At 48.3% G+C, this 20662-nt stretch overlaps 1 pseudogene; it reads left to right on the forward strand.

Moving 5' to 3' along the window:
- The first annotated feature begins 617 nt into the window (after positions 1 to 617).
- Positions 618 to 20662, forward strand: part of LOC147703269 (uncharacterized) — a 46459-nt pseudogene continuing 26414 nt past the window's right edge.

Here is a 20662-nt window from a genome sequence, read left to right on the forward strand (position 1 = left end):
AATATTGTAGCTAATGTACTGTATAATAAATGTCAAAAAGATTCAAAATACTTTTAATATTTTTTAATTTTTTACATATATTTATTTAATTTAGAATATTGTTTTATGTGTATAGATGTATTTATAATTTTTTAAAATAATTTATAAGTTAATAAAATAAATATTAAAAGATATTAATAAGTAAGTATATATATTATATATTATGGGGCCGATTCCGATTTGGCAAAATCCCCTACGATTCGCCCACGGAGCGTTTTTCCCATACGAATCGTATAGCTTCAACGTCCCTGTACGTATGATCAAGTACGACCCAAACTCAAAGCAGATCTCCGTATGAATCGTACCAAACACGTATGACAAACAAATACATACAAATTATATCCGGTTCACGCAGTACGCTATGTCCGTACGTAAACAAGCATCAGTTTTCGACCCAGCTAGTACGCTTAGTGTCGGCGACACTCCGTACGACCCTTTTTCTATGGGAGCTGAAAACATCCGTAAAAGAAGAGTCCGGCCCGAACCGCATCCCCGGTACGCGACATACATGCCATGAACCCCATCATCCGTGTTATCCCAGTCCTGTACGCCTACGACCTGGTGCACAGAAACCGACGATGGCGCAGACGGTGAGAACAACGTACCGCAACAAATGAAGTGTACTTGTATGGTGTGTGTTACACGCTCGCGTATATCACCATTGCAATAGTGCTAGGAGCCGCACACACGCCATGAATTTTGGGGTACGGTGTGGGTCATGCTATGCGCACACACATCAGGAATGCTGGGGTACAGTGCGAGACATATTAGGGGTGGGTGGAAATGACTGCCATCAGTGTCCAGACATATGAGGGGTGGATGCAGATGACTCCCAGCAGTGCTCAGATATAGGGGGGTACATCATCATCATCATACCACAACTACATGGGGGTATGTGCACATCCCTAACTTGTGACTTTCATGATAGTGCCATAGCAACACATCAATTACAGCAGTGTCCCACTCCATGGAGGATGAATTTCAGTCACACACTGTGTGACACACCACATGGGGGTGTGATGTCAAATTCCACATGCATACCCACCCATGGAGGTTTCTGGCTAAATACACACCCTACCATCATGACACAATAGTCTATAGTGATGTACCATGCAAGCCCACCAAACAAAGAGAGCGAAAGGGAACACATACTGCCACGTACATCCCTGGGCTGATATAAATGTTGAGGTGGTGGTCAGACCACCAAGATGTAGTCTCATGGAAGGAATAGGGTTGAAAACTCCTAGGTACATTGTTCAAAATTGTGAGCCATGTGCCCAAATACCCTGCAGAACAATACCCAACGTAGGGGTAGGCTGTGATAACACACATGCACAGTGGCAAAAATGGTGAATGTGTCCATGAAGGCATTTGTACATACTCAAAACACAAGTACAGTGAGTAGCATGGATGGCACAGACAAATGAGAAGTAGACAACTGTGAACAGGCATGGCCATTGCTGAAGGTAACCGTCACCAAAAAAGGAAATGTGCATACATGTCAGCACAACAATTGTGCAACAGTCTACAGTGAAGACCTCAGGTGTCACAGAGGAAGGAACAATCCTTGGGACAATGTCTGTAGCCAAACGGAACCCACACAACCAATGATTAATTGCAGAGACATTGTGATGGCACACAGATACCATGCTCCACCTCATGACCATAAACAAAAAACATATTTCAGAACCCAAACCATTACCATGACACCAACTCCAGGGCCCTCATCACCATCATCAAGTACCTGAAATGCAATAGTGTAGAATGCAAAATAAAAGGCTTTATTCAGCTTCAAATGAAACGAAGTGAAAAAATGAGTCTCAGCTCTAATAGGGAAATTGCCAGTCCATAACAATGTCAGGTAGGTGGACGTTGGGGAGGTCGTCTACCCCAAACTTGCCTGCACAGGAATGAACTAATGGGCTGTTGACCCTTGAGGGGCCTCATAGGGGTCAGGGCCAGGCTCCGCAGGGACAGTAGTGGGAAGGGTAGGTGTGGTGGGTTCAGGGTGGGACGTATCGTCCTCAGTGGCTTGTGTAGCCCTAATAGTGGAAAGATACTCAGCGCTGCACACTGCTGCCAGTTCGTCAAGACCACCCCCTGCTCCCGAGGACACTGTGGGAGTGGAGGTAGAGGGCTGTGCGGGTTGCGGACTGTGACTTTGGCTGCATGCCTGTGGTCTGACCTCAGTCCCTGTGGGTGTGCCTGCCGTCCTCTGAGTTTGCGTTCCAGGAGGTATGCGCTTCGACTTTTGTTGGGGTATGCTGCTTGTGTCTGTTAGTGTGCGTGATCGTGCCTTCCTGCGTGTGCTTTGGACAGGTATGGGAGAGGGGAGTATGGATGGGTACGAAGGATGGGGAGACGGACTGCTGCAGGAGGGAAACTGCTGCCGTCAGTGAGGAGTCCATGAACGTGAGAAAACAACGTTAGTCAGACATCGTAGGTGACATGCCCTCCATGAACGACAACAACTGGGTCAGTATTTGAGTCTGGCCATGGAGGACTGTCAGCATTGATGTCTGACCAACCTGAATCTGGCTGAGTAGGTCCACAAACTCTAAACTGAGGGCAGCAGGGGAGACAGGGTCAGGGGCCTGGGCTGAAGGAGACATGGGGGCTGCATGGACAAAAGGGACCGGAGCAACTGGGAGGGTGGAGATGGTTCTGGAGGAGGCGGGGACAGACACAGTGCTGCTATCAGGTATTGCAGTGTATTCCCCCCACCTCCTGGGAGTCAGAAGCGGACCCATCTGCATGGTAGGAAGTGTCCCCTTCCAAAAGGTCCGCATGCTTACTCCCCTCACCCTCCATGCCAATGGCTTCCGCTGACTTCTCAGCGATGGCGGCACTGTGGCTGTGTGCCTTCTCTTGGTCCGTGCATGTGTCTCCTTCTTTCTCTGTTGATGTTGCTGTGGGCAAGTAGAAGAAACAGAAATTCACCAGTCACCTGTACACATCTGACACATGAGCACAAAATCAGTAGGTCACTCTGCAAATCCTGGCATGCATCATGAGTAACAGCCAGATAGCCCTGCACAAATTTGAGACTTGTACTGCCCAGTTGGTATAGACACAATGCTACTTGGACACAAGGATCCAAATAACACACCAGGCCACAACTTTAATGAGAATTACACAGAGAGGCTATTGTTTGTTTACAGGGGAGCAAATCAATACAATGAAGTGATGCCACCTCAAATACACAAAAAATTAACAGTAGTGGTGCCCCTCAGGGAAAACTAACCCACCTCACTCCCCAATGTTTGCATCTTGGGACTGACCAACACTTTACACAATCAACATGTATTGAATGTGGTGATTCGCCATCTTGTGAACACAACACGTATGTGCCTGCAGGACAGATGTCTCACAATGAAATGCACACAAAAAAGATTTACACATTCTTTGAAACAGCTGGCACCCTTTAAGATAAAACACTGTTAGAAAAAAATGGCATTGCAGGTTTGCCATACACATGATCCAACGGAGGTCTGGATGTCTTGACACTCATTAGTTTGTACAATTGACAACAAAGGAGTTTCAGGACCTCAAGACCAATGTGGGGACATGTATATGGAGATCAAGCACACCATTAATCACTAACACTGGCCTCTTTGAAAAGCTGCCTGCTTCTTTCGAAAAATTGGAAATGTTGTTTTGTGTGCACTACCTTGTGAGACAACTATCATGCAGGCACATAAGTGTCCTTTACACGATTCATCATATTAACACATTCAAAACATGAACAACTTTTAACAAGTCTTGTGAGTGCCAAGGTACAATCATTTATGTGACACTATTTGACATATTACAGTCCTCACAGGGGCATCCATTCCCTGATAACACAGTTACTTGCACATAAGACCTACTGGCTGTCATGTGAAGTGGCACACATGTCCCAACTCAGGACAATGCTTCAGCTAATGGGCCTGCAATTGTGATGAACAAAATCATTGCTGCATTGTTGACACACCGTTATCCCCAGGCAAAATGTCAACACAGAAGTGTGCACACTAAGACAAAACAGTGTTGCATCTGAACTACATACATGTGGGAAAAATGTATGAGGCAGAATCATGTCTGGAACCAAATGACATCGGCTGCCAAGCCCCAAATGAAATCACTGGCCACCATCACAGGGGCAGTGCATGATAAACATTGATCAGCCAATTCATGCCCACAGGTCAGACTGGCAATGCTAAATCAGGCAGGCCCATGTAGACCTCTCCTGCACAAAACCCCCATACCTCAGTCAATGTGACTGATACAGCTCAAGAAGTGAGACCTCAGAATCAGGGTAACAAAACCTGTGCAGCAACCATTCCAAAAGTAACCCAAGTTCACCTTGTGGGGCTGGGAATACAAATTACTCACAAACAACCAACAACAGATTGTTGTGAATAGGCACACAGGCACTGCCCAGTGGGGGATGCACAAGCCAAATCTTGTATCCATGTCCAGTGGACACATGTAGCAGACACAGGAAAAATACAAACTATGCCAGGGAAAAATACCACAGAGGCAGACCCAAGCTGAACCCACATAGAATGGGCACAATGTTGGATGGCACACATGATTAGGAGGCCATGGTGTTTCAGGGGACTGTAGTGGGCACACTGATCCGTGGGTCTGGAATAAGCTGACTGTACCATGAGTAACCGTCATGGCACTATGCATATCTCACACTGATGTACATCATGTCTGAGAACACAACATGCGTCATGCATGCTGCAAGGGTGTGCAGTTGAAACCTCACACTCCTATGTTGAGATTCATCACCAGTGCAAACAAATATAAAGCCCAAACACAGTGCACAGGTCATGGCACAGGCAAGGTCCCAACCCATGTCACAGACCTCCCTACCACATGATGCGGAAATCAATGTGCATTCTTATTTTCTTGCAGCCCTAGATGAGCATGTGCAAATGTGTTAACACACAGACCTTGGGACACATGTTAAGGAGGGAAAGGGATGAAAAGGAGTACAGGTGACTATGGGGAATCTAAAAGACACTGCACATATAACCTGTCTGACCAGACACCTCAACTGTGGGAGTGTAGCCAGGCTTCAGAGCACTTCAAAAAGCAGGTGACACACAACACAACAAACAGCCATGTACCTACCCCCTCCTTGGTGCTGTCCCTCCTTTAACTGCCTATCGAGGTCTGGAAACACGACTGCCAGGACCCGTAGCATGCCGGGGTGAGGTGACGGCTTCCACCATGACGGCTTGGGGCCTCAGTCTTCAGCTGGGCCCGGGTGATAGATATGCCGGGTCCACCTTTTCTGGATGTTGCTCAGTCGCTGGCGATGGCCTCCCGCAGACCTGACGCCCCGACAATCTCCAAACTTATTTCCCCCTTCTCGTAGGCAGTTACTTGTCTGGAAGACAAAGTGAAACAACATCACTACACCTGCTCCATGTCCCTGACACACACACTTGTACACCATGGATAATGTAAACATGGCATAGGATAGTGACATGACTTGCATCATTGTCCATGTGAATTAGGGCTGTGGGCTAGCCCCAATGCACTACTTGGCATTGAAAGGCAGCTGGTGGCATAACGGGTGCAACAGACTCACAGATCATTTCACACACTTGACAACACATGCAACTGCAGGGTTTGGGACAGCAAGTGCCAAGCAGTCACATATCCCACTCCACTTAACACCTTGGCTGCTGCCCAGATTCATCACCGGTGCTGAGCCCTAATGTTAATGGGTGTGGTCATGACGGAATGGTTCCGTCATGAGCACAGCTCAACCGATGCGCATGACGGAACCATTCCGTCATGAGCATAGAAGGGGTTAAGAACCCTCAGCAGACCAGACCGACACACCATGGCACAGATCACTGACAACAGTAGATACAACCCTCACTTTGCACATGTGCCACTTGACAATGGGGTGTCACAGGTGTTGTGCTAGCTTTGCAAGTCAGCCACACAGCACTCACCTGCACCTTCCATGTTTTATCTAAACCATCTGCACATCAAGAGTGTTTTGTCAACTCATCTGCAGGCTCACTCGCGCTGCACTATGATGAGCATTACTATGCATGCGCACTAGAGAGCACTGACAATCAGGCACAGACGCTTCTCTTTCACACATGCGTTTTCTGAAATATCGCATGCTTCAACAAACACTCCGCATACGCATGCGCACACCAAAACAACTTCGCGCTTGCGCTCTTTCAGCTCTCTCCATTATTTGACGGCTGATTACTATTACGAACCGGACATACCAAATAAGGAATATCAATTACCTGGTCAGCTAACGGATTACCCTTATAAGGGCTTAAAACGCATCCGACAATTAACCAATGACCGGCTAAGCAATTAAGTATCTCGAGCATAAATACGAGAGGGTGAGCTCTTTTAGCCATTACCAGCAGAGCAGCGTAGGGGGTAGCACAGAGGTAATTTCATCCCGAGCCTGTAAGTATTTGGTACACAAAACACCATCTCCTACCCAAACAGTGAGTACTAAATACTGAAATCTAATTTCTGTCCATCCAGGTTGCAAATTTAGCAACAACACCCCTAACGTTCTTTTGATGCTCATTAAGCAAGAAAACTTTACACAATAGGTATGACCAAAGTGCCTCCTTAGCTTAATATGTGTTCTCTATGTTGTGTGTTTTGTGTGTCTTCTTTCCTTTACAGGATCAATGCATCTTTGGTGCTCTAGGTGACTGCACCTGTTTGAGCTAGCCTAATCTAGGCAACCACATTCATTCTCTTTTGTTTTTTGTTTTTTGTCTTTCTAGGTCATGCAACTGCATGTTCCTTTACCGCAGTAGGCACATTATAGCCTTAGTTTTCCTTTAAAAACACTGTAAACAGTCTTTCACTTCTTGGTTAATTATAGACCAATTAGAAAAACGTGAGTAAGGTGGGGATGTTGTGCCCCCGTCCTGAAGAAGGAGCACCAGCTCCGAAACATGTCGACGCACACCAGAGGTACTGTCCATAGTCACGACAGTTAACTAGCTCAACCTGCACTTCTTTTATTAGTACCAGCCCGAGGTTGTGAATAAAGTTTTTTTCCCTGACACCTACGAGCCAGGTACTTTTTAATCTTCACTATATCCCACCACTCACATTTTTATAATACCCAACCACTTCCACCACACGCACCACACATAGTCTCTACTACCAGTGCTCCCGCGTAGCCGTAGGTCGCAGCACGCCGCATCCCGTTAGAGGGGTGCGAAGGCCCCAATGATGAAGCGGGTCCCGGACATCGCCTGGAACCTGGCCAGTGGGTATTGGTGAAGAACTACCAACGGAAATCGAGTCTGGAGCCCAGGTGGTCTGAGCCCTATCAAATCCTTCTGACCACGAGAACGGCGGTGAAGGTGCATGGACGAAAGCACTGGATCCATGTCAGCCATCTGAAATGCCTGCCGTTGCCTCTGCCGGTTGATCTGCAAAACAAAGAAGGAATTCCGAGCCAAGAAGGAGAGCTGATTCAAAGCTTTGTTCCTTTTTCCGACGCTAGGGGAATAGGGCAACCGAGTGAGGTGTTGCCCACTGTTGAATGTGAAACGGCCCAATCAGCAGAGGCTGTCATTTCTAAAGCACCGGAAGCTCTGCATACATTAGATGCACATGCAACAGAATTGTTTTCTGATCAGGAACGACCCGGCCGTTGTAAATACGACCTGCGGCCCCGAAAACAACGCAACACCCCAGTCTCTGATGGTAGGAGCTAGACAGAGACTTGAGTTAGGAAACGTTTGATAAAATTACTGGGGTGCTGAGCGAGACACTGGACTGAACCCGTTGAGAGCTTGGAACATTGTGTTAAATAGCTCTGTTCAGAAAGAAAGACTAAGTTGAGGGCCGCAGTCGTACCATTTGAAACTTGTTCTTATGATGAACGATAGGAGTCTGCTTTTGAGGCTCTAACGGACACAGGGAGAAGATCCCCTAAGGGGAAGAAGAACCCTCTGGTGGTGTGCGTGCTTTTGTGGATACCAAGTTTAGTAATTGGACTTTTAGAGAGGATCTGAGTTAGAATTTGGACTTTTAGAGAGAATGTTTCCTTTTGCCCGCTTTGTCATGGAGGACGAGCAACCAATTGCCCCACGGCGGTATAGAGATAGTATGCAATCATTTTCCGGATGGACCACCAGAGTGAAGGTGGCATTCGTTGCTTTTATTGTAATAATTACAGTAATTTTGATGTGTGTGTTTGTGTATCTGGAATTTCAGTATCCTGTACAGAAATTGATAGGAACAAATCCTGCCCCTGTGAACATATTTTCTATTCCTTACCTCCACATAAGACTAGACACAGAGAAACATAAGCTAAAAATGTTTTTATTGAAATGTTCCATCAGACCCACAGTACAACCAACAGGACGAATTGTTGGGTTTCTGTGTTACTCCCGTCTGTAATGCATCAACATGAATTATTTATTTCTCTTCCTTTATCCCACTTAGCAAGTTGTAAAGCATGGTTTCAAATACTGTCATTGATGTATTCCCATTATATAGCTGAACCTAAGATTTACACTGAAAAAGATGATGAGGCCATTTTGAAATATATAGAACAGCACCAAGGATTTGATGCAGAAGGTGCTGGGGGAGAGGGATCTTTAGACCCAAGTGCTTGTATGAATGTATACACTGAATACGAAAATGTTACCTGGTTAAAAGAAGAAATGCAAGATTTTGAACATTTTAATTCCACTATGTATTTTCAGCATTTTAAAGAACGAAATGTCAAAAACGACAAAGATTTGCCCATCCCCATCATAAATAGCACTTCCCCTTTTTGTATACAGGGATGGGGTCATATTACGGTAGGATACAGTGATTGTAATTATACTTATACCTTGTATAAGCTCAGCACACCTCCTATGATTACTCCCCCAATGTATATTTTATATGTGGTGAAAATGCATATACCTGGCTTCCTCGGGGATGGGCAGGATGGTGTTACCTCTCATTCTTCTACCCTCCGGTTTATATCGCCCGACTGATTATCATAAGATGCATAAATTATCCAAACGGGAGGTAGAATCCAATAGAAGCTTTAGGAGCTTTGACACTGATAAAACTAATCAAACTGACACTTCTCTGCAACAGTTTGAAGATATTTCTAAGGGCCTCACTCCCTTTTGGGGGCCGATTTTAATAGTCGTAGTATACAACGTCTGTCAAGGATAGTGGAGAATGTAATCCAGACCACAGCTGAGATACTGACCAATATTACAGTGGAGCTTCAGGCCACGAGGCTTCTTTTGCTCCAAAATAGAATGGTTCTTGATGTCATTCTAGCAGATTGGGGTGGAGCTTGCCGCATAATCGGCAGCTCTTGTTGCGTTTACATTCCTGATTCAGCCCCTACCATACACCTTGCCATTCAGAAACTACACCATATTCATGATTCTTGCCGGAGCTTTTAGAATAGTATTTACCTGCTGTCTGTGCCTCCATTGTGGCCCAGCTAGCTGTTCTTTTTGTGCAGGGAGAATAACGTCTGCCTTGAAAATCTCCAGACAGGCTAAAATTGATAAACAAATGATTCAGAAGGAAGTTTCCGATCTTATGCAGATTGATGAGGGAGTATTTGTAGAATAAAAATAGTTATATTGGCTATAGTAGGCCAAAAGGGCCGTCTGAAGGGACATAAACTGCGATAAATACATGTTGTTGGCCTAATATTCTCCATATAACCCTGTATACGTATCTATCGGCCTTACATTATTCATAATGTATTATAATATGAAACGATTCACTACAGTAAAGTATAAACCTATTGGTATAACCAGAGTCATCATGTTCTAACCGTGTTTAAGTACTATTTCCCTGAAAACACGTGATTAGGTTTTCTGTGCGAAATCATGATGACAGACATGGTTGTCTGTTTCGCTTGTTAGTTTCTAGCTCAGGAGAACCCAAGGTCACACCTGCTCTTCTTCTGTAGGATACGCATATTCTAGCAGAGTCCATTCTCGTACTCCCCGAGCTACAGATAGAAAGGAATGCGCCTTACTGACCTGCCCCCGGAATAGCTGAAGCTTAGCTACCAGTAATCAATTGTGCCTTATATGGGTTTTCCTGTTGGCTCACTGACAAGTTGTATCTGTCCTAGTAAGGTTATATTGTACTTTGTTTGAAACGTATATATGCTTTGCCCTGTTTGTATGAAGGTAGTCTCCTCTGCGCACCTCTGAGGGTTGTGTAGACTGAGGCTCCCCTGTCAGGGCCTGTATCTGCAGAATAAATGATTGAACCTTCTCCATTGCCGACTGACTTATTATTTCTGAGTAAGGTATACGGGCTATTGGTGAGTATAGTCCGTTAGTATAATTTTGTTTCCTTCACAGCTGTCTGGATGGGATGACAACCTTCCACTGCAGGTTTGGTGACGTGTGTTACTCTAGTGATATCTCTCAGACCAGACCAGCAGCTCATTTGAGGGCATGTCATGTTTGTTTCTCAATCAACAGGTGTATCTGGGTTTTCGTAGGAGTGCCAGCAAGCTGGCATATGTGTCCTGGATGTATTGCACACGCCAGACTCCATAGTGACCAGATATGTAGTAGCAGTTTTGCATGTGCTTTGTACATTGATATTGACGTTGGCTGACAGTTATTCTCCATTCTTACCAAATATGTCCTGCAGGGCACCTCCTCTAACAAGGCCATTTCCAGACTTGGCTACCATGAGGGAACGTGCCTGTATCCGATGTTACAGATTCACACGACAGTTGATTCAGGACTTGACGAACAGGCTGGAACCACATCTCCAACCGCAACACTGGTATCATACTGTGCTGACCCCCAAGCTAAAGGTGATGGCTCCCCTCCATTTTTTTGCTACAGGTATGTTTCGATTAACCATAGCTGATGTCAGTGGCATGTCACAAACAATGTTCAGCCGTGTCCTGCGTGATGTTTTAGCAGCCATGTTGGAGCACATTAATGAATTCATCAAATTTCCTAATCCTGAAGAGTTGACAGATGTCAAGGGTGAATTCTTTGCCCTGGGAGGGATGCCACATGTCATTGGGTCCCTTGATGGGACACATGTGGCTTTGGTGCCACCACAGGCTCAGGAGCAGGCTTACCACAACAGGAAACATTATCTTTCAATAAATGCCCTGGTGGTGTGTCTTGCTAACACGATGATTTCCCATGTTAGTGGACGTTTTGCAGGATCGGCACACGATGCATTCATCATGAGGCATAGCAGGGTTCAACGAATGATGCTGCAGCTGTGCAACGATCGGGCATGTCTTGTTGGTGGGTAAACTCTGTTTGTCCTGTGTGTTACTGTATCTTTTGCTCTGACGGCATCTCCTGAACCACTAACTTACATGATGTATCTTGGTAGGTGACTCGGGATATCCCAACATGCCATGGCTAATGGCACCTCTCCGTTACCCAAGGACAGCAGCAGATCAGCGGTACAATAATGCACATGGGCAGACCAGGCAAGTGATTGAGCGGACGTATTGCTTCCTGAAGAGCCGATTACGGTGCCTTGATAAGACGAGTGGATCCCTCCCATATGCCCCGGGAAAGGTCTGTAATATCTTTATCATGTGCTGCATGCTGCACAACATGGAAGTTGAGAAGGCAGTGCCACTCATCCTGGATCCTGGGGAGCAGGAACATCCACCCGTTGAGGAAAAAGGGCTTGGTCACGATGCAAGTGATGAGGAGGAGGAGGAGAATGATATCCCGACTCAGCTCATACGCAACTTCTTCTCATAATTGTGAGTTACTGGGAATGAGTGTACAAGCTTGTAGCATTGAGTGGCATGTGTTGCAATGTGTGTGTCCAGCTGACTGTATGCAAATTAACTTTGATGTGTGTTCTGATGTGTCATGCAAGTGCTGATGTCATGCCACACAGAAATGCGCAATTACTTAGCTTGAAATTGACATGTGTACTACATTGTTCCTGTTTTGTACATGCCGATGTCTTTATCAAAGATTTTTAACGGTGAGCCCTTGTGTGTCTGTCATTCCCAGGTTGCTTTGCCTGTTGTCTTTTCGCGTCATCTTATTCCTCCTGCCATTCCTCATGATGATTGCAACCGGGGCCGAATCAGCGTTCCATTCATGAACATATGTAAATGTCAGTTCGGGTAAGAGATCCAAACAGGCTGTTTGGGGTTGGTATGGTTTGGGAATGTGTGGGAACTGTTTCTGTGCATGTTGTAGAACCATCCATATATGTCTCATCACCATGGATCAAATTACATGTTGTACCACTCCCATGACAGGACAGTCACCCTTCTTCACAGTCATCTGTTGTGGAGTTTTGACTTTGGTGAAGGCATCAATGTGTGTAAACCTTGACCCTGACACATTGCGGATACCACGGTTTGACATTGTGTGGGACATCACAATCACAGGCTCTATGGGGAATTACAGCCTCACTGTGTGCAGCAGGATGTGTTTGGCTCATCCACTTAATCTTGTGTGCCAGTACAGTTTGATTTACAATCAACCATGTTGTGAAGGTGTGGGCCAGCGTATGTCCCACATGTTCTGTCAAATGTCCTGTGAGTCTGTTCGTATGGATGCATTGCCCCGTGTGCCAGTATGTCATGTCACTGTCATGTCGCATAAGGATTCAACACTTCTTGTCACTTAATCACAGAATGTCCGTACAACCAGGTCATGTGCCTCCTACTGCACACCAGCTACACCCACCAGCACGCCATTGGACTCTGTTACCTCGTCAACACAACAGCCTCACACATCGCCTTCATTACAGTAACCTGGTTGAACGCATCCTCAGCACACTACTTCAACATTGCCATCACAGACGGATACGAGATCACCCGCAGGGACCGCACCAATAATCCAAGAGGATGAATTGCAATTCTTTCTGAAGCACACCCTCAGAGTCACATACAACACCAAGGACACACTTAGCATTGTCAAACATCTGCACTTCAGGTTTCACATCAACCCCCTGACCAACCTCAGTCTAAGTATCATCTACAGATCTCCAGGCCTACACCTACAATTCTGCTAAGCCATCGACAATTATATTAATAGTCATTTATTGAGTGCACATCTAACCAAACGGTGTGTCCCAGCGCTGTAGTGGGCAGAAAATAAGGCAGCATACATAGGAACAACTAATCAAGCAGTCTAATAGCCAGGTGTTAAGGGCTTTGCGAGACTCACATTCAGACAGAATCATATGCAGTGGAAGAGGTAGATTAGTCCGACATTGAGTGGTTCCTTCCTGAAAGGTTTCACCTCCTGATCTAAGTTTTGCAAACCAAGGACCAATGAGCAAGTGCTTGCCATTGGAATATACAGATTGTGATTGACAATAGGGACGGAGGTCCTCCTAAGGTAGACCGGTCCACAGCCTTGTCCTGCCCTGAAGGCGAGCGTCAGCGCATTGAAATCTATTTGTGTAGCCATGAGCAGCCAATGGAGTAGTCTAAGATCCGGGGAGATATGTTGTCAAAATGAGACTCCACATACCAGGTGGGCAGCAACGTTTTGGACCGTCTGCAGTATACGGAGCAAGCCTAAAGAGAGACCCAAATATGAGCCTTTTGCTTAGTCTAAATGGGAGGTGATCAGTGCGTAAACCACTGTTTTCCGGGTTACATTGTGCAGATAGTTAATAAATCTCTTGATGATTTTAATCTTGCCAAAACAAGCTTAACATGCCTCTTGTACCTGTGTGGCAAGGGATAGCTGATTGTCCCACCTAACTCCCAGATTCCTGACCAAGTCCTTGTGTGCCGGAGCAATGGCCAGTTCCTCTGGCCACCACAGATTGGAAGAGAGGGGAGAAGGTTGGTTAAAAAAATAGGACCTAGATGTTATCTGGATTAAGTTTCAAGAAATTGCGGACCATCCAGACTGCAAAAATCTAGAGACAATTTTTGAGTGGGTCAAAATGTGCGGCACGCACAGCATTTAAGGTGAATAGAAGCTGAAGATCATCAGCATGTAATATGATTTTGACTTCAGACATGGCAATCAATTCAGCCAGCGGGGTTAAGTAAATATTAAAACTCAGAGGGCTCAGAGTAGAGCCTTGCGGCACACCCCACTTCAGAGGTTTGACTGGGGAGATTAATTAATAGGTCCGGACCTGCTGTGTGCGGTCAGATAGTAAGGACGATATCCAGTTCTGCACTGATCCTCCCAAGCCTATGGTCTTAAGGCGGTTCTGAATAATGGGACGGTCAAATGCTGTAGACAAGTTTAACAGCACCAACACCGCCTTGGAACCTCCGTCGACCGCCCAGCGTATAGAGTCTGCCATTTCAATGAGGGCCGACTTCGTACTATAGCCGGGATGGAAGCTAGATTATGAGTCGTGAAGGAGGGTATTATCTTCAACAAAGGCCATCAGTTGCTGCCAGAATAAATTCACTGAATTCTTGGCTGGAGCTGGAAAAAGAGAGTTAGGTTTATGATTGCAAGGAGATTTAGGATCTGCGTTGGCTTTCCTTAAGATGGGCAGGAGGAAGGTGTGTTTCCAAGCATTCGGATTAGAGCCCAATCTGAGGGAAAGGTTCCAGGTGGCGTTTAAATGGTGATAGTGAATCTTAGCAAGGATGTTGTATTGCTTGGCGGGCAAGGGGTCAGTAGGGTAACCGGATTTACACATCTGCAATTCGAGCAGAGAGACTTCCTATGAAATTGTGGCAACATCTGAGACCACAGAGCTGGCAAACGGCTTTACTGATTGCTCCTCAGACATTGGACAACTGCATCAGCACGCAGGCCCTCAACTACACAGACTACATGGGTCAGGGGGACAGCAACTCCTGGCTGGAGGACAACCACACCACCATCCTGCATTGGTACATCAACATTTTCATCCAGTTGTCCAAAAAACAACACACTGCACCACACTCCGCTACAGATCCACCAAAAAAGCTTGACCTGAGCCAACACAAATGAGCTGTGTGGCACCCTCACACTGGACACTCCAACCAACCACACGTCACACCCTGCAACCGCCCACACTGGATCAGCGACTGATCCAACACTATTGCCACATTGGCAGACTTTCCTGTGAAGCACAACAACAGTTAAACCACTAGGGACAATGCAGGCCTACTGGACTCATACAGGTCTAGCAGGACTCATGTGCAAACCTTGTAAAACAAACTACCATCAGTTACCTTTCAGCCATGAAATCAACAACACACAGACATCACCTTATCATCAGCACGGACAAGAGGACAACCTTCAGGTATGTCCTAGGCACCAACACACCCAACATGAATGACCTCATCGGCATTGTGAGTGAACTATCTATACCCAGCTCTCCATCCAAAAGACATCCCACCCTTGCAAGGCCAAGGGGATACCTTGCTACTTACTACAATTCCAAGCTCGTGGATGTACAAGACAGCCTCGCCACACAGAGGCAGACAGCGCTATTTTCCACAGGACATACCCCCCCTCGGGTCCTGGAATCCCGTCAGCAGCAAAGACACCACCTGGCTCATGTACACCATCCACTCCAGCTCTCCATCAGGATCCTTCCCACACAACATCTCAATGCCAGCATACACCATCCTTGGAGCCCACCTCCGGCACGTCATGAATGTCTCCTTTGAGTATGCCACTTTCCATGGGAGCTGGAGGCATGCAGAAACCCAGGCCCTTCTTTGACAACAGACGTCAGTACCGCAGGATGTCCTGGAACATCACCCTGCTTGCCTACCCGGCAAATGTCATCAAGAAGACAGTCAAGGAGCAACTGGCCATCTCCCTCCAAGCAAACTTCTCCAGGCAACCCGCCCCAGACCATCTTCCAAAGTAATCACCCCACTGCAACAGCCCTCATTGCCTCCACCAACAACATCTTGGACCCTGCTCAATAATGGCAAGACCACCACCCTCACCCCATCGACTGCTCTACCACACTGTCAGATCACACATCTCCAACACTGGGATCCACAGGAAGACCCAGGATGAAATCGCCAAGTACCTCCCTACCAAGGCCCAGGGAATCCGCATCCTCCCTTCGTCACGTAGTACACTGGGGTCATTGGGCCCATGCCCCAGGCCTCATCTCTCAGCGTAACAATCTACAATGTCTCCATGACCCCCCACTCCACCATCACATGCGCACACAACCTCATCATCATGTCCTATGCCATTGACGCCCAGCTGCTCCTCACCCTCAAAAAAGACCAAGCCACTCCCAGATCCAACATTCAAGAAGGCATGAGGTGCGTTGACAAATGGATGAACATCAGCCACATGAGGCTGGATTTGGACAAGACTGAGCTCATCAACTGAGGAATGTCCTCATACTGCTGGCACAACTCCTTGTGTCACACCGGCCCAGGCAGCGCACAAGCACACTGTGGCCATGCACACAAGCAGGTGCTCATCGCACACTCCTCGCTCACAATGACCATGCAAGTCAACACCATCACTACCTCATGCTGCAAGTCCCTCCAAATGCTGCAAATGATCTTCAGATAGATCCACTCCTAGTCAAGACAGAAAGTCACCCAGGTCTACGACACCAGCCGGCTAAACTACGGCAACACCCTCTACGCAGGAACAACAGCCAGACTCCAGGAGGACTTGTGTATATCCAGGGTGCATGCACACACATCATCCTCAACATCCCCTGCCACAGCCACATGACCGTCCACCTGAGATACCTACAATAGTCTCAATGTCAACAGCAGGATCACCTTCATACTCCTCAGCCACACTCAGTAGGCACTCCACAACCCCAGCCCCAAAGACTAACATGGATGTCTCCCATCCAACACCCCATTGCCCCAACTCCGTCCACCCACCCTTGCCCTGGCCACCATTCATCACATCCACAGTACACCTGCATGTGGGAGATAGTTCTCTCACATCACCAAACAGACCTGGTACTCCCTACCTGGGCACCTCCACGTGACCCATGATCTCTACACCTTCATGAAACTCTTCCATAACTGTCTGTCCGAGCAGTATGGCATGACCCCCTCTCAGCAAATTGAAACCATCACAGGTGAGAATTGCACTCCATGTATATATTTGATGATACATTGTGACCTATGCGTGTCCTCGACCGGACTCAGATCCCAGTGTATGGATGGCTCGATGTTTCTTGCCTGATGACAAAGGAAGGGTGCTGCATGCTGTCAGCGATCCAACGGAGTGAATGGCTTATGTCCCTCTGCACCACCAAGAGCTCATCCAGTCTTGCCTCCATCCGTCCTTGGTGTTCTCGTTGTGTGGCGTGTTGCTCGGCCTGCAGGTTTTTTATTTCTGTGAGGGCCCCCTCTCTAGTGTCCCGCTGGTATGCCTCCATGATGTTTTATAGTTCAGACATACCGGGCCCTGCAGCTGGCTGGTCATGTTCTCGGCTCCACCTAGTGCCCCTGCCACCACCCCTGCCCACACGAGCCTGGCCTGCCATTGTGGGCACATCGGGTCGATGGGACCCCTGAGGGATGGCATTGGTGGTGTTGTCTGCCACCTCCTGGGTGCCCGGCAAACCTTGTTCCTCATTGTCAGACTGGCTCAGTTGTGGAGTCTGGGCAGGGCTCCAAGATGTCCACTGGGATGTGGCTGGATTGGGTGTGGTGGTTGGCGCTGATGTCCCTGATCCAGCTGCTGCACGAGTTTGAGCTCCAGAGGTGCCAGGTTGGTCGGGGTCATCCATGGAGTGGTGAGAGGCGTCGCTGTCGGTGGGATCAGGGTGCTGCGTAGCCTGGGACTGTGATTCATCTTCCCCCTCGTTGGGGGTAGATTCAGCACGTTGCCCTGTGGGTGTGACAGACAAAAAATGTTAACGCCATATAATGCAACATCCAACTTTCATATACATTGCCGTTGGCACTGTTCAAACTGGTAGTTGTCTATGCTTTGGATTGTTCTCAATGTTCACTTGTGGATGGGTATGTTGTTGGGTCAGATTGATCTGTGCTCAGGAGTCATTGACCTGTGAGGGACTATTTACAATGACTGGCACAGCCATGCATATCAGTAGGGATTTGCCAGTCATTGTGCACCACAGCTATGCCAGCATGGATGCAACACATTTACACTGCGGCTCGCCATGGTGGAAAAACAGCACAGATGTGTCACGCATCTGTGCCATAGAAGTGGCACATTGCTGGAGTTGTGTCGCTGGTGCAACACGGCTCCAGCAATGCTCTGTGTGCCCCTATCTGCACAATGCTGCGTCAATCCTTACGCCTTCTTCAAGCATGCACAGGGTTTTGAGGCAGCACGTGCATAAAAGTAACTGAGTGAAATCTTTCAGATTTCACTAAGCCACTTTTGAGAGGTGTTGCTGCGCCATGATGGCCACCCACCGCCCACCCCTCCCACGGGACCAGAACACCTACTTCTGGCACAGGGCTTTAGAACATGGCACATCTCCCAGATGCATCACCTTGTAAATACCCAGCAGCATGGCGCAACTTTTGTGCGTCCGCCGCGTCACACAGGTGAAGCAACGGCATCGTGAAAGAAGCGCAAGGGGCTTGTAAATCTGCACCGTGCCTTTTTTGCTTGGATGCTTCATCAGATCTGTATTTGTTTTGTTGTGTTACATGATGATTGTGACAGTGGGGCACTCCATTGCCTGTCCCAGGAGGCTATGCTTATTTAAGGGGTGTTTGTGACAAGCCATACTTGTAGTTGGAGTCTGATTTGGAACTGGGCGCCCCTCATGGTGTGACTGTCCCCCCATGGAGCATGCTGCCATGACAGTGGTTGTGAGCTCCTGTCCAAGATATCTGACCTTGTCCTGGTGTTAGTGTTTGCACTGGTCACAGGAGGGCCTTGTGCTGCCTACACCAGGGCCCAGTGTCAGCTATCTTGTCAGTACTTTCCCACTCCCTGTGCATTGAGCATAGTGCATGGGTGTGTACCTGGGCCATATGGGATGAGTGCAATTGGCCATGGCCGCACACAGAAATGTTGATAGAGGTGGCCACATTTTTAGCTTCATCACCATCCCCCTTGCAACCTCCTCCCCTCCCCCTTGCACCCTTCTCACCCTCTGCCCCGCACCCTTCCCACCCTCTCCCTTGTACCCTCCTCCCCTATGCCTTGCACCGTTCTGGCCCTCCCCCTTCCACCCTACTGGCCCTCCCCCTTGCAGCCTTCTTGCCCTCCCCCTTGCATGCTCATCCCCTCTGCCTTGCACCCTTCTGGCCCTCCCCCTTGCACCCTTCTGTCCCTCCCCCTTGCAGCCTTCTGGCCCTCCCCCTTGCACCTTTATCCCCTCTGCCTTGCACCCTTCTGGCCCTCCCTCTTGTACCCTTCTCACCCTCCCCCTTGCACCCGTCTGGCCCTCCCCCTTGTACCCTTCTCACCCTCCCTCTTGCAACCTTTTGGCCCTCCCCCTTGCACCCTCATCCCCTCTGCCTTGCACCCTTCACACCCTCTGCCTTGGACCCTCCTTCCCTCTGCCTTGCACCCTTCTCCCCACCCCCTTGCACCCTTCTGGCCCTCCTCCTTTTACCCTTCTCCCCTTCACCTTGTACCCTACTCCCCCTCCACCTTGTACCCTGCTCTACCTCCTCCTTGCACCCTTCTATACCTTGCACCATTCTCCCCTCCACCTTGCACCCCCTCTTCTCTGCCTTGTACCCTTCTCCCCTCTACCTTTCTCCCCTCTGACTTGCACCCTTCTCCCCACTGTCTTGCATGCTTCTCCCCTCTGCCTTGCACCCTTCTCCCCTCTGCCTTGCACCCTCCTCCCCTCTGCCTTGCACCCTTCTCCACTCTGCCTTGCACCCTTCTGGCCCTCCCCCTTGCACCCTTCTGGCCCTCCCCCTTGCACCCTTCACCCCCTCCACCTTGTACCCTGCTCCCCCTCCACCTTGAACCCTGCTCCACCTCCACCTTGCACCCTTCTCTACCTTGCACCCTTCTCTACCTTGCACCCTTCTCTCCTCTGCCTTGCCCCCTTCTCACCCTCTGCCTTGCACCCTCCTCCCCTCTGCCTTGCACAAGTCTCGGCAACCACCTTGCACCCTTCCCACACAATGGAGGGTGCTGCCACCTGGAACAATGGCACCATTTCAAAAGCATGATGGACTAGGTCCGGCCCTGACTGGGCCCACACCAGACACACTGGCGATCCAGGGGGGCCAAGAGTCACCCTTGCCCCCTCCTGCGTACTCCATGCAATTTGAGTCTGATTTGGAGTCCCACAATGCATTTTGTGACACCCACCCTCCCATCATCCCAGACGTCCATTCTTGGGTCTGTGCTTCCTGTAGCATGGGACATAGCATGGCCTTGGTTTTTCAATGGGGCATACACTTGTTAGTGGCATTGGCATTGTTTTTGCCTGTAGTTATGGGCGGTGGGCGCTTGGGGGTTGTTGCGGGCATTTTTGGTACTTGGGGTGTGGATGCCATTACCCCCATGTTACATGAGTTGTTTTTATACTCACCAGGCTCCATGACTCCTTCAATTCCATGTACTCCCACCGGTGGTAGCAGGGCCATGACCTTCTCCTCCCAGGAATGGTACTGTACTGGTCTGCGGGGACCACCACCTCCAGTGTGCTCGCTCTGGGCGTAGTCCTCATCGATCTTCCGCACCATCCTCCGCAGATCGTACCAACTGGCCTGGCAATCCTTCCTGGTGGGTCTGATGGGTGCAACAGCATTGACCCT

The sequence above is a fragment of the Lissotriton vulgaris genome, chromosome 7 (genome assembly GCF_964263255.1).
Source record: "Lissotriton vulgaris chromosome 7, aLisVul1.2, whole genome shotgun sequence".
NCBI lineage: Eukaryota > Metazoa > Chordata > Amphibia > Caudata > Salamandridae > Lissotriton > Lissotriton vulgaris.